Source organism: Budorcas taxicolor, chromosome 4 (genome assembly GCF_023091745.1).
Source record: "Budorcas taxicolor isolate Tak-1 chromosome 4, Takin1.1, whole genome shotgun sequence".
Lineage (NCBI taxonomy): Eukaryota > Metazoa > Chordata > Mammalia > Artiodactyla > Bovidae > Budorcas > Budorcas taxicolor.
In genome coordinates this window covers 61,797,768-61,813,099 of record NC_068913.1, presented here as the reverse complement: position 1 = coordinate 61,813,099, position 15,332 = coordinate 61,797,768, and the positions used below count along the sequence as shown (strand labels likewise).

General features: G+C 45.7%; 1 protein-coding gene across 1 annotated transcript in view; it reads right to left on the bottom strand.

Annotated features, from left to right (window-relative positions):
- The window catches only part of ELMO1 (engulfment and cell motility 1), a 573,172-nt gene extending 558,930 nt beyond the window's left edge, over window positions 1-14,242 (bottom strand). The window contains exon 1 of the mRNA XM_052638458.1: window positions 14,061-14,242. The gene's annotated coding sequence lies outside the window, so the exon portion shown is untranslated. The remainder of the gene's footprint in view (window positions 1-14,060) is intronic.
- Between the last annotated feature and the right edge of the window lie 1,090 nt (window positions 14,243-15,332).

Sequence of the window (15,332 nt, the reverse complement as noted above, 5' to 3'; positions counted from 1 at the left end):
GAAAAGCAGTAACCACTGCCACCACAGGATTAGGGCACTGCAAAGCCAGCAGCCGCTCGCCTCCCACATCTGACATCTGTCTGGCCCGTGCCTCCATCACAGTGACCTCAGGCGGGACCAGTCTTCAGCAAAACTGAGAGCGATGAGTTCCATGCCAGGCATTCCCGAACCACGTGTCCCTGGGGCCCTGACTCAGCGATAAAGAAGCCATTTTAAAAGGCTCTTCCAAAAGGACGCTGGGCTCATGTGCATGCATCACAGCGCTTCTTCCTGCAAATGCTCACTGAGCACCTGCTGCGGGATCAGCACTGGGAATATCTGCCCTGGACCTCCAGTCGACCCAGGAACAAAGACCGGAAGCGCAGTGTGAAGAGACAGCACAGAGAAGCAACAGTGCATCCCAGGAGGGCATACCGGGAAATCACAGCGGGCTCCCAGAGGAGGTGACCACTGAGCTGGGTCGTGTTGACCAGAGGGAGATGTGGCTTCGGGGTACTTCACTCTCTCTTCTTGCCACCTGATGCCTTTTCCGTCACTTCTTTTCTGCTGTAAATTTGCCCTTAATATTCATTTCCACCTGATTTCACCTGATAAGGAATTCTGGGCCCTTATACTCCCCTGGGGAACCGCTGTGAGCCCACTCTCTTCCTCATGATTGGTTTCCAAGCAGAATTTTAAGACGGCACCAGAACAGGGGAGCGAAAGGAGATGCCCTCCCCAAAAGGACTCCTCCTGGTATCCCTGGCCCTTTACATCCCTGGAAAAAATTCCATCTTGTGGCAACTATGGGCTGACTGGTCTCTCCCCTGCACAATGTGCCAGTCTCCTGCTGCAGATGGCAAACTGAGCAAAACCCATGGACGGGCTCTCACCACCTCCTCCTCGGGGCAGGCTTCCCACCACCTCCCCACCTCATAGCTTCATTTGGGCCTTATCTAAGAAGATTCTCGGCTTCCCAGGTGGTGCAAGTGGTAAAGAACACGCCTGCCAATGCAGGAGATGTAAGAGAAGCAGGTTCGATCCCTGGGTGGGGAAGATCCTCTGGAGGAGGGCACGGGCAAACCAATCCCATATCCTTGTCTGGAATATCCCATGGACAGAGGAGCCTGGTGGGCTATGGTCCAGAGGGGCACAAAGAATCCCACACAGCTGAAGTGACCTAGCATGCATACAAGAAGATTCATATTAAATGGCAACAAAATGAAAAGTAAAATATCAGAGACACAGAAGTAGTAAGCCATAGATCTGAGAAAACAGCTGCATATGAAAGGATTAGGAAATAAATGAGAAGAAACCCAAAGGATTTAGAATCCATTTCAGGTGTCCTGTAAGAAAATCCCACCAGTATGGGGAGAACAGGCCCACGCTAAAATCCAGGCAATAAAGAGGTTCTATCCTGGACTGGCTGCCTGATAATGTTTTACTTTGAGGTTTATAATTCTTTTTTCACTCCTTAGCACTTTCTAGGATGAGGCTTCTTAAAGTGGAGAGAGGGCCACTTGCATCAGAATCAACCTGAGGGACTTGTTAAAATGCAGTTTCTGGGTCCTGGGTGATTCTTAGGCATTTTGAAGTCTGTGAACCACAGAACTAGGGACTTTATCCTTCTTAAGTGGTTGAGATATCCATGCTAAATCACTCAGTTAAATTGCTCTTTAAAATCTGAAGGAGACACTAGTGGCTCAATTGATTCTTTTAGAAATTGTGAAGATTCTAAAAGTAGTAATAGTGAGGTCACGTTGTGACCAGTTTTAAATGATGTAAAAGTTAACACACTGAAGTCAGAAAGATCTTTGCAAAGCATAAATGTGATCACATCACTCTCTTGGGTAAAACGCTTCCGTGATTGCTCATTGCTCTTTTGAGAAAGGCCCAGACCCTGGTCCCAGTGAGCCCTCTTTTTCAGTCTAATCCAGGCCTGGAGAGTTCCCTACCCTGTGTTCTAGCTTCAGTTCCTTCAACACCCAAGTCCGCCCTTCAGATGACCTTCACACACACTAGCCATAGGCAGGGAATCTTCTTTCCCCAGTAAAATCCGTTCTTTCCCTTCCCAGCTCTGGCTGTATTAATCCCTCTGCTTCAGGCGCTCCTAGTATCAGACCTTTTCCTCCATAGCCCTTGGCACAGTTTGAATGTCACATTTTTTGTGTGATTCTTTGATTAATGTACACTTCCTCCACTGAGGGGTAAGAAGTCCATGACATCAGCTACAGGCCTATTTTTTTTTCCCTAGGAAGCAGACCCACCATTGTTTATGTATAATCTAGCATACCCATGGTACATAGCTGGTGCTCAATAAATATTTGTGGATGAACAAAGGAATTAAAGAGTATTTCAAAAGCAAACACTGGCAGCTGATGCAGATCCCACAGTAGCCACCAAGAATTTAAACATACTCTGATCTCGCTCCTAAAGGTTAAAGGTTCCAGGGTCTCTCTTGCACCAGGAAGACTCAAGTCCTCTAGCGGTTTCCCTTCCCCTGCCTATGTTACAAGATACCTTCCTTTGCATTTACCATTTCAAAAGGATGAACCCAACTCTTCCTAATGCAGTTCCTAGAATTTGAAAGAAAAGTGGAGTTCAACATTAAATGCTATTACGTCATTTCTCTGGGTCTTGCTTTGATTTTGCTGTAAAAAATTACCCTAAAGCCTGTTCATTGTCTAAAAAATATATGCTGAAATAAAAACAGACCTCGGGGTTTTCACAATGACTTACTTCCTATATTTTTGTACACATTCATGAGTCTTATCATTCTCAGCTCCAGGTGCCGATTCTCAGACTGTTTCAAGGCATTTTCAAATGCTGGAATTGTTACCAGCATATCTGAATGATTTCAAATGGCCCTAAATAAGCTGGCAATAATCACAACACAATTTCTACTACAGCAGAATGAGGCTTCACGAGGATATAAATGAATCCACCACTACTGCCCTTTCCTCTCTGCCATCTTGCCAGCAGTTGGCCCTGACTCAGGTAACGGGGGCTTGCGGCCCTGACTGTACTCTTTCACATGTTCCTGAAGCAAAGTTCTCACAGCATTGTTCCCCATCCTTCACCAAGTAGACATAATATTCCAATGCAATGGGTTCAAGTGAGGCAAAAATGAATTAGACAAATCAACAGAGACACGGCAGCAAGAAAGCATTATAGTATTTGATGTGCTACAGAAAAATCCTGGATTTTGAAAGAAGAGTGAAATTCAGCATTGAAACTGCTATTATACTGTTTCTCTGGGCCTTGCATTGATCTGCAGCCAGTCTCCCTGACATATATTATCTATAAAATGGGTCCAAGGCGAATAAATATGTTTGAATCACTGTTAACCTGATCTATATTTTGCTATGGATGTAACTCTCCAGTGACTTATCGTAAATTTATATTTCACTATATAAATCTTTGAACGGGTCTTTAACACTTATTTAACATTAGTGAAGTCGCTCAGTCGTGTCTGACTCTTTGCAACCCCGTGGACTGTAGCCCACCAGGCTCCTCCATCCACGAGATTCTCTAGGCAAGAATACTGGAGTGGGTTGCCATTTCCTTCTCCAGGGCATCTTCCTGACCCAGGGATCAAACCCATGTCCCCTGCACTGCAGGCAGATGCTTTAACCTCTGAGCCACGAAAGCTACACACTAATCCTGATAGACAGTAAAGAGGCCTTACCACACAACTGACAATCAGCAATGAAAAATCCATACTTATCACCCTACCTGGGAGAAGAGAAAGTGACTGGGGATTTTGTTGTACACTAAAGACAGTGTATAATTTGTCAGGTACCGGACAAGATTTGATTATAGTGATTAGATAAGAGACTTCTCATGACTATAGTAACAGGGGTGTGGGGACTATACTTTTCAAAGCATAGACTTGGAGAAGTAGTTTTCACTTGGCACATTTCTCTCATACACCCATACTTCATGGCAATTTAGTGTCTATGTTGAGGTTGTTTTTTTTTCCAACCCACTTCATAAAAGCCAGTACCAAGTGGCAGCTACGAGCTACTGCTTAATGAGCTGGTGAGCTTTTCAGCTAGTTGTTGCCATCCTGAAGGAGCATGAAGTAGAAAAGGCATCCAAATAAACTGGAAATGGCCAGGGAAAATGAGTAGAAATGGAAACAGGTGGCTTCTACTCAGGTGGCCATAATGAACCGTCCAATCTGGGGCACTTTTTAAAGAGAAACTTGGTACAATTAATCACACTGGGATGACAGAGCTATATTGTGGCTGTACACTCAGGATTGTAGACATTCTAGTTTTATTTTCCTATTGTTTATATCCAGGATATTTTCTAATCTGATTTATAGGCTCAAATTAAAGAAGAAAAATGAATACTTTCTTACCACTCACCTACCTGCCAGTGAACATTTCAACCATCCCCTACTCATGAGAAGTTCCAAACGACTTAGAAAGGGACAGTCACAAAGCATTATTGGAATCACTGAGCTAAGTCCTTAACATGCAGCATAATCATATGAAACCCAGTTCAACTGAATGAAATTCCTGCCAAATACTTCTCCACTATTGCTCCACAAACTGGGGGTTTCTCACGGGGCTCCCATCCACACCAAATAAGAACAAACAGCCTCAGGAAGGCTAAATTCAAGGAAAGGGAAAGACCCCCAATTAGCAACCTCAATTCTCTCTACCCAAAGTAAAATAATAATAAAACAGTAAAATTCCAGGTTAGTTGTCAATGAATGGGGGATAGAGACCCATTTACAAGAGGTTTTATTTGAGGGCCCCATGTTGCTAACATTATTCATTATGTCAGTTCTTTTAATTCACAATTAATGGTAATTTTCCCTAACCTACAGTCTATTTCTCCTGTATTCCTGAAGAAAAGATATGTAAATCAACCTAACAGTCTAGTCAAGATTTTAGGAGGAATTCCTAAAGCTACTTAAAGAATATAAAATAATAAATGTATGTCCTTAAATGATTTCAGCAAAACATTTGAATAAAAAACTTGAATCAAAACTACCGCATCAGTACTGGTAACATCAACAATCATAGCAAATCCAACCCAACCCAGTACTTTTGGGGTATCTTACTTTACAATCATTATTATGTTTAGTTACCTCAGCAACTCTAAGAGGTAGGGACTTATGCCCAAGGTATAAAATCTGAGGCTGAGAAAAGAACCCTCAACCAACACATATTTATTTAGATTTAAACCTCGAAGACTCTTCCCTTTTTCCCAAATCCATTCAGTCACCAAATCTTTTATTTTCATCAATGCCAATATTTTTTCCTTCTAGCTTGAATCCAGCCTGGAGAGGGGGAAGGGTTGGCCCTCTGAAAGTTGTCTCTTCAAAGGAAGAGGACTGGCCCACTCCTCAGACTTGAAAATGGAATTGCATTTATACAGGAAGCTTTATTTACTCATTTGACCAAGACTGTGTGTTTCCTCGGGTTGGCCTAGAAGGAAGTGGCTTACAGCTTCCATCTTTCCTTGGCACTTCCCTCCTGCTGTACCATCTAATCTATCTTCCATGTGGCCTTGGGACTTATGTTCCTTATTGAATTCCAATTGTGTCTTTTTCTTAGCTAAAATCATTTAGTATTCCTTTCCACTCAATCCAAATGCCCAGCTCCCAGAAGAGTTGACACAAGGCCTCTCTCAAACTTTCTCCCCACTACCCTGATTGCTGTATTCCCCAGACTTAACCAGTTTTTTAACATTCAGCTTTCCAGAACATTCTCAAAGTCATTTCATTGTGAACTCCTTCCTCTGTGATCTACACACACTCTAAACATACATTTGTCACACTCTATTATGACTATCTATTAATGAATTTGTTTCCACGACGCTCCCCTCACCCAACTGCTCATCTGAAGTGGGTCTTATAAGGACCAGCAAGAGTCTTGATTGTATGACATAAAATGCTATCAAAATGGCTACTGAATGAATGAAGTATTACGAAGCGTGCTATAAGCCCACTCACATTTCAACTTAAAAATATTCATATGCATATTTAAGTATAAGGCACACATTTAAAACATTCTCACTGTTGTTTTAGTCACTAAGTCATGTATGACTCTTTTGCAAGCCCATGGATTGTAACAGCCTGCCAGGCTCCTCTGTCTATGGGATTTCCCAAGCAAGAATACTGGAATGAGTTAGCCATTTCCTTCTGCAGGGAATCTTCCCCACCCAGGGATTGAACCACATCTCTTCCATTGGCAGGAGGATTCTTTACCACTGAGCCACCAGGGAAGCCCATTTAAAAATATATACTACAGTAAATAAATAAACTTTTATTGTGCTTCTCTTATCTTAATCCAGGCAAATGTTTCTCCAAATCCTCAAAGAACAGGCAGTAATTGAAAAAGTAGTTCTAACGAGTTGAAGTCACTACTTGGCAGGAAAGTAAGTTTAAGGATGATGGAAACATATACATTCCTTGATAAAAGTTTTGATTTAATGTGATTTATACTGACTTGCTATAAAAATAAAAATGATAAGCACTGGAGAAAACAGGATTTAGCAGGTAATAGAAGAGTTTCTTTGTTCATGAAGATCTGTCAATATTAGGAAAGCTACATGGATATATGTGTGTGTGTGTGTGTGTGTGACAAAAACATACACACACATACATACACACACAACAAACATTTACTATTTAGTGTACGAAGGATCAGTCCTATCCCCCGAATCTAAATGTCTGAATACTTGGCCACTTCTACAGAATGGTGTGTGGTTGGAATAACGAGGGCACATGGTCCACTATAAAAATGCTCTGAAAATGATGGGGTGGGGCAGTGGTGAGGGTGGGCAAGAGTCAAGGCAAAACTAGTCTTACTGAGTGTTATTGGAATTCTCTCTTCACTCAGCCAAAAATACGCAATCTAACCAAAGTCCCTCCACTGGCTCCACCTCCCAAGCCACATGCCTTCTGGGGGCCAAGGGCAAAGCCAGCTGTGGCTCTGCATTTGGATAAAAGAGCCTGAAAACAGGGGGGAAAGAAATTATTTTGAAATGCATTACGCTTCGAAATTAAGGGTAATTGTGTGTAGCAGCCTGGAAAATATAGCTCATCCAGGACTGCTCAGCCACAGAACCCCAGAGCACAAAACACTGGCTTTCTAAATGCAATCTCAAACTAAAAAAAAAAAAAGGCACAAAGGGCGGAAGGAAGGGTGGAGGTTGGCTATAGGGCTGTGACTTATAAGAAGGCGGCTACCTCAGGGAGATACAGCTAGTACATGAGCTGGCAATATCTCTACATCGCCTAAGCCACTAGATGCTGCCCTGCTCTAGCAGCACAACAGTGAAGGTAAATAAAAGGTTGACAGATAATTACATAAGAAAACAAATGTGGCAAGATTAGGACCGGAATCTAATGGACAGAGTGGAAAAGGACTCCACATCTAGCAGCATCTTAAAGCAATGTCCTGGGCACCGTACCGGACCATTAGTATCTATCACTACCCAACTAGCCAAGGTGTATTTTACCGGCAGAGGAGGCATTTCACCCTCTTAACTCATCCCCACACAGACAGTTCTTTAATCTCGCGACAGAGACCTATGAAGAAGCCCAGCTGAGTTCTGCAACCACGTTCCTGTTTCATTGATTTTATTCCATTATGTGGAGGATATAGCTAACACCGTAACCATGGGCCAGAATTCAAGACCTTGTGAGGAAACGGAGACATAAAATCACTAGCTACAGTTTTTTTCAACGGGGGGGGGGGGGGGGGGGGGGGGGGGGGGGGGGGGCAGGAGGAAACACACATGAAACTGACTTGAAAGCAATTTGGGTTGGGAAAACAACTGCAGTTTTAGGAGAGGAAGCTAGTGAGGAAACTTCGAGAACTAGAGGAAATAAATGAACATAAAGGGTGAGACTACCCACATGTGAAAAAGCCACCTTAGGGCAAAGGAAATACCAGTGAATAGAAAACTGGGGCACTTATAACTGCTGTCAAAAGTCTAGCCTGTTGGATAGCCCAGAGTTGGACTAATTCATGCAAGAAAACCAAACAGTGGTTCTTACTATGGGAAGGGTACTGGCAACTGATGTCTAGAGACATATTTGGTTATCATACCGGTGTGCTGCTCCTGGCATCTGGTGGTAGAGACCAGAGAAGCTAGTAAATATCTTAGGAGTCACAGGACACAACAAAGGATCATCCAGCCTCAAGGGTCAACAGTGTGAGGTTGAGACTGCCTGACATAAAAGATCAACATCGAATTGGCAATAGCCTGCAGGAAGAAAAAGAGAATTTGCAGTCTCAGCATCACCCAAGGGAAAAACCATCCTGGCTAAAGACTCCAGTCTCTGGTTCCCTTGGTTGGTATTAATATATGGAGCAGGAGAAGTAGCAAAAAGGTATGACTAGCTGGAAGATACTTTAAATGTATTCCTTCCTCCAAGTTGGTCCCCATCACCACCACCATCAAGTCGTTCCACACTTTTGATTTCATCATGACTCATCCACAAAGAAAAAAAACGGTTGGTTAAAGAATATGTGTTTATTCTCCTTGGCAAACCTCAGTCTCATCTTTGATTAATGAATTGCATTCTGGCTTATATGCTTCAATATCATGAGCTTAGGTGATGGGCATGCTCTCCCTGAGAGAAGGATCACTGACTCCCAGGACTAAAGAGGTCAGCTCTGGAATGTGATATACAAAGTAAGGCACTGAAAAACGGCCTCAGTGATGACAGCCACATCCCTAGGTGCCATGGCAACGAGGGCACATCCATCAGTACCCAGGGCATTTCTACTAGCATATAGGAGTGAAGGGTATCTGGATGGGCTGCAGCATAGCTTGACATGGGGGTCCTGGCCTCAGACTAGGCTAGTCCAAGAGAACCAACAAGAAGAATAAGCAGTCAACATAAGAGTCCTGGGGCATGTGAAAGAAACAGCAGCATAAAGTCAGGAAAGGCGGATATCTGCTCAGATCTACTCTCCAAGCACAACAGTGACATTTCATTTCTCCAGGCCACTTCTATAAAATGGATAAGAACATTGCACCAGTTCCTCCCCACCATCTCCAAAACAGCATTCCTGGAGGAAGCGTGTCAGCTGCCGGCACAAGGAGGAAGATGTTGCATGACTCCTGTGACTCCAAGGCCACTGGGGCAATGCTCAGTCACCGTTTACTCACTCCTGCCGCCCTCCAACCTCTGCTCCTTATCCAGCAAGTATAACCCACCCAACCCACAGCAGTCTGGGAGCCCAACAAGTAGTACGCTTGCCAGTGTTTTCTACTGAGGAAAGTTATGTCCCCTGCATTAACTGTTAGACCTAAAATAGCCAAAACTGTAGCCTCAACTCCTAAAATTAAGGTTCTAATAATAATCTTGCTCAGATTCTGGAAATCAGTGTCTGTGGGGGCCCAGAGCACTGACTGAGACTCATCGTCTCCTTCTATTTATACATGTGACTAATGTCTCTACTCAGTAGTAGGCCAGGTTGTTGCCGTGGTTAATATTGTTTGATGATGTAGCATTCCCTCTCCCACACAGATTCCTACCGGATACTTGGCTGTTCACCCCACCTTAGGCTGGTGACAAAATTCTGCTCAAACTGACCTGCACTTATCTTAAAAAATTTCAGAAATCATAGTGCTAAGTCACAAGTTAAATTAATCATGGATCCTAAGAGTGATCTGAGGTGTTCAGTTCTGGCTATTAAACATAAGCTCCAATTGTTGACAGTCGGACAACCTAAATTATCCAGGGATCCAAAAACTGCAACCAGTGTGTACATTGTGCTTTCAGGCTGGCTTTGCTGTATGTAAAAGTGCTGCACTAGGCATATTCAAAGGCTTTCATAGGCCACACACATTTCATGGGAGCCACATTCTGTTCCCTGGATAACTGGTCTTCAAAATCCTGATGTTTTGAATGGTACTGAAGTTCTCAGCCTTTTTCTTTTTTTGGTTGGTCAGTTTCAAGCCCTGGTCAGCTAAGAAGCTTAATCTAATTGTGTATCACAGCAGTGTGGCAGCCACCAGACAAGATTACTTCTGTCTTTGCAAACCTCTGAAAGTAATTAAAATCATGCATTTGAGAACTGTGAGGTGTAGAATATGAAAGAAAAAGTTCAGTGGAGCAAGTTCCAAAGACCTCAAAAGCTTAAAGACCTCATAAGCTCTAAACTAAAACTTAGCCAGAAAAGAGTATTTTCACTCATTTTATGCTAAGTTTAAAAGTTATTACATAAAATCTACTGCCCTTCCATATTACTAAAGTGAAAACGATACACTTGGATCTCCAGCTTTGTCAAAATGGCATTCTTGGGGCCTAACAGACCATCGAGTTCTATGAACAGTAGTATTTTAAAGGCTGAGTCAATGGCTGATGCTTTTATTGCATCTGATTCAACACTGGGAAATAGCATCTCTTGCAGGAGATTAAACTAATAGTATTTTGTAATGAGGGAGGGTGCTAAGTGTTTCTTAAAGTATGACCTCGTAAACACTTTCATCACTATCCTTGGCAAATGGTTTAAAATGTATATGCCTAGCACCCCCAAAATTATTAAAACAGACTTTTTTCAACACAACTCATATTAAGTAATACATTTGACGTTTAGATTTGGTGTCTGTTTTGTAAAACACTCCATTTTCCATTGTACTCTCTTCTATTTCATGTTTTCAACTGCTAGTCTGGACCTAAGAAACTGATGTTATGATCCATTCCTTGTTGCAACCCTAAGCTTTAAAAACACTAGTTAACGAAAACAAGCAGAAATGGAGTTGAGTAATTAGCAGGAAACACTTGGGCTTTGTGATGTAGAGAGGCTTTGTGATGTCTTAAAAATCAAATGATCCACCTGAATGGTTTCAGGCATTAAAAAGTGGTTGCAGGCTTCAGTTACAAACCTTAATGGTACCTATTGTCTTAGATCCAGACAGGATATGTCCTCCATAGGAATGATTACCTATAAACCTACAGTGTTTAGAAAGATGATAATGTCAGCAAAGTGTGTGTTCGGAGCCCCTTGGCACACCCCAGCCACATCCTCTCCACAAGGGCTTCAAAGCATTCCCTTCCTCCACCTTTATCCCCACCCATTCACACCCAACACCCAAAGGGGGGTTATTTATTACTTTAAAACACTCAAATGTTGTCTTATCTCAATTTAATAAATATGTATGATTTGTTAACACCACTGTAGAAGCCCCTTGTCCCATTTCCTCTCTTTCGCTTTTCTTCTCTTGGGCTTTTCTCATCTCTCTTCTCCCCAGCATCTGCTACCCAGCTCCATTCTATCTTCCTCTCCTTCATCCTTTATTCCCTCTCCTCTTCTTCACTCCCATCTGCTGGGGAAGTGGAGTGGCATACAGTGGCTGTCTCTGACTTCACTCTACTCACAGTAATACCCTTCTTCCCAGGGGAGTCTTCCTTTGGCGAAAGTAACACACACTTTAAAAAGACATTCTCCAAGGAGAGTGATGAAACAGATATCAGCTCTAAAGCGGTTATGTGTTATTAATAAACTGTACTGGTTGTTCACTCTCCCAAGGAATCATTTCTCAGTTCCTTTCTTCAGGCTGAAATTCTACAGGGAGGAGTTTACTCAAGGCAGAAAGGCATCTGCAAGAGGTGCAGCTGAGCATGGGGAGATGACAGAGGAAAAAAGGCTTACTACTACCTAATGCTGTAGTATTTTCTTGGCATATTTCCCTGGTGAGCCTCTCCCATGAAGGCCCATCTTAGTCAACAAGTATTTATTGAACACCTACTTGGTAGGAATCAGTCTAGGTTCTGGCCCTGTAAATAAGACAATACTTCTGCCCTTGTGGAACTTCCATTCTAATGGTCAAGACAGACAATAAGCAGACAAACAAACGAATATATTATATCAGAGGGTAATAAATGTTAAGAGGGAAAACTGAGAGACTGAAAAGGACCAGGGAGTGGCTGGTTGCTATTTTACGGCAGTCAGGGAAGCCTGCCTATAAACTGACAACTGACCTGAAGGAAGCATTGGAGTGAGCCCTCTGGACATGTGGGGAAAAGTTCCTTGTGAAAAAGGAATAATATGTGCAAAGAGCCTGGGGACAGAACTTGGGGAAAAACAAGAATGTGAGGCAATCAGAGTTGCTGCAGTCAAGAAGGGCAGAGAGATGAGACAGAAGAAGGGGTAGACGTGTCTGCTCCCAAATTCCACCATCTCAGGTGTGGGCCAGCCTCGCAGCCTGCCCCTGCCTGACACCTACCCAGCTTCTTCACAGTTCCCTTCCCTCCTGCACAGTCTGAACACTCAAGGTCATTCCCTCAGATTTTCTGAGAGGACATCCAGTCCATCTAATTAAAAACAAACAAAACCAAGTCATAAGCCATTGTAAGAAAGCAATATATATGCACATTTAACCACAGCCCTTAAGAGATAGGAAATCTATCACAGTGAAGAGCAGGTGCAGAAGGTCAGCTACAAGAAAAAAAAAAAAAGTCCACCACTTGACAGCCAGGGATCTGACCTTCAAACTCACAAACTGGGGAACAATAAACTTTGAAACAACCTTGGGCAGTAGGAATGGAGGTGAGATACTACGGAAACCCATGATCAGAGGAGGCTGATGGTAATGGCCACTGACACCTTTTGGATCTGAAAGTGAACCTGACTGGTATTAGGCCCCTCTAGTTCCCAAAGTTATCCTCAAAGAGTTGATATATAAATGCTGGTCATTAATTACTTTTATTTTATAGACCAAAAAAAGAACAACTTGGAAATTCACCCCCAAGTCACTGGCAGCCTTACCGTGGGGTGCACCGCGGCCTCTGTCTCAAGGGTGGAGAAACCCTTATCACAGATTCTCTGAAATCTTAAATATAACGATTTAAGTTCGCGTCATTTAAGGCCAGTGATGTTAGCAGGCCCAATTTTGGGGCACTGGGCATACAGAGTATGCCCTGTGAGGCTCCGGAGCTGTCCAGAGACCCGCAGAGCCGGGTCACTACCGGGGCCAAGCGATTGGCTTTAGGTCAACGCAGGTCCCACCGTCAACAACCCTTGTCCGAACCAGTCAATTTCAAACAGCACCTAGGCGGCAGAGGGTCACTCGGCGGCGTGGACTCCACGGCTCCAGAGCCCCTCTGGGTCTCTCGGTTTCTCTCTCTCTCTCTCTCTCACACACACACACACACACACACACACACACATACACACACACACGCTCGCCGCCCTCGCGCGCGCCCGCGGCACCACACGGACTTCCCAACCCCAAACACACGCGCGCACCCCACGGCCGGCTGAGTTCTGTATTTCCTCTTCCTCAAAGCTACTCTTGCGATCTTAGCCGCCCGGCTCCGATTCGGATTCCAGGGCCGCCAGAGCTCGGCTACCTCCCTTCCCTGAAGGCGCGCCCGGTGCGCCCCTCCTCTGATGCCAGGATCATCCATCGACTTCCCCCACCTCCTTTCCGGGTCCCAGCCGGGACTTCTGAGTGTCCCCGGGAGGCGGGTATTTATTAACAGTCGTCCGGGGCTCCCAGCTGCCCCTGCCGCCCCTTCGCGTCCCTCCAGGCCCTCCACCCTCTAGCCCATCACCGCCCCCTGCCAGGAGCGCGCTCGCCGGGGGATTCCCTCCCATCTTCGAGCGCCTGAGAAAAGCCGGGAGTCCTCGCTGCCAGTCTTTTCTCCCGCGCACCCTCTGTGGTGCCCAAGCCCCCAATCCCACTCTCCCCTCTCCCACTGTCCTGAGTCCCCAGTCCCCCGGCTCCAGCACCGCAACCCCAGGTCGACCCCCTGCAACCGGCCCTGGCCGAAACGTCTCGGCTGGTTCCCCGGTCACGAGCCCTGCGCTCCCTCCTCGGAGCCCCTCGCTCGGCTCCCATTCCTCCTGCCGCCTCCCCCTCTGCCCTGACTTCCCCAACTGCGGAGTGCCCAGGCGCGCCCGCAGCCTTCACCCCGCCGAGCCCGGGGCCACTCCCGCCTGCGACGCGGCGCCCCCAGAAAGGAAACAAAAGTCTCCGCGGCGCCCAGAGTCCCCCGGAGCAAGACGCCTCCTCCTCACCCCAGCCCCAGGTCCCTCCCGGGCCGCGCTGAGGTCAGCGAGTCAGGGCGCCACGCCAGCCCAGGAAACTTTACGAACCTGCCCGGGGTCGCAGCACGGCGGCGGCGAGGGTTCCCAGCGATAAGATCTCTGGCGACCCCGCGACTGTGGAAGGGGAGCCGGAGAGTCTGTCGCCCAGCTCAGGGCCCCGGCGGTGTGAGTGGCTCTGCCTCTATCTATCCCGTGCCCATCCTCGCCCGCTCTCGCTTGTCCGAGCACACGCACTTACACTCCGGGTCGGCCGGCTGCTGCGCCGCCGGCTGCCGCTGCTCTCACTTCCTCTTCCTTCCTCCTGCTGGCCAGAGACACATTTTGCATCTGCAAGGCATCCCGAGATTAGCCGCGAACTCTCCTACAGAGCAGACGCTGCGGAGTGGCCGCCGGCGCCCCCGGCACCTGCGCCGGGACCCGCGTGGTTGGCGCGTTCGCTGCCAGCCGGCGCCCTGCTGCCTGCCCACCGCACTTGGCCTGGGGGGGATGGGGGTGCCCACGACTTTTTGAAGTCCCCCTACTTAAAGAGAAATGTCAAACACTATGCACGCCTCAGTTCTGCTATAAATAATATGTGTGCAGAGCATGACTTCTCGAATGAGCTCACAAGCGGCGTTTTGCAGGCACTAATTAACTCCGTCACCCTCATAGCGCCACCTCCGGGAGGCCGGGAGTGCGTGGCATTTTTTTTTACAAGCTTTCAATTTTGGCAGTTGGTTTGGGATTTTGAGGGGAAACTTCGGTGGGCCGTTTTAAAGCTACTCGAAGAGGCTGATGTTTGTTTTGACATTCTGCCTGGACTCTTGGACAGCGCGACAAAATTAACGACAGAACGTTTCCTCCTCCTCACAGTCACCTGTGCGCTTACAGACCACGGGATTTATTTCTCAACAATTAAGCCAGGGATTCCCTAATTTTGCATAACTTTGCATAAAGCAAGACGTTCTATCCCCAATTTGGTCTGTAAGGTACATTATTTGATTCATACAACCTACTTTAGTCCTTTTCAAAGCAGAAATTAAGCACGTTAATTGAGTTGCTGCCAGAAGGGAAATGACAGTTGTTGGAAGGTTGCAGGAGAAACACCTGTCCTCTCCAAATTCTGAAGTATCTATGCTGGCTCTACCAGAGAAGGAAAAGACAACTGCTATGCATTCCCTGCAAACTGGCAAAGGAGATAAAGTGGGACAGGGAAGCATTAGAATGTAAGCAAAGATGCTTTTTAGGTTTCAATCCCACCCACTCCACCACCTAGGCCCCAAAGGAGATTTAAATTTTAACCCTGCACTGACTGCAGCCATGAAATTCAAAGATGCTTGC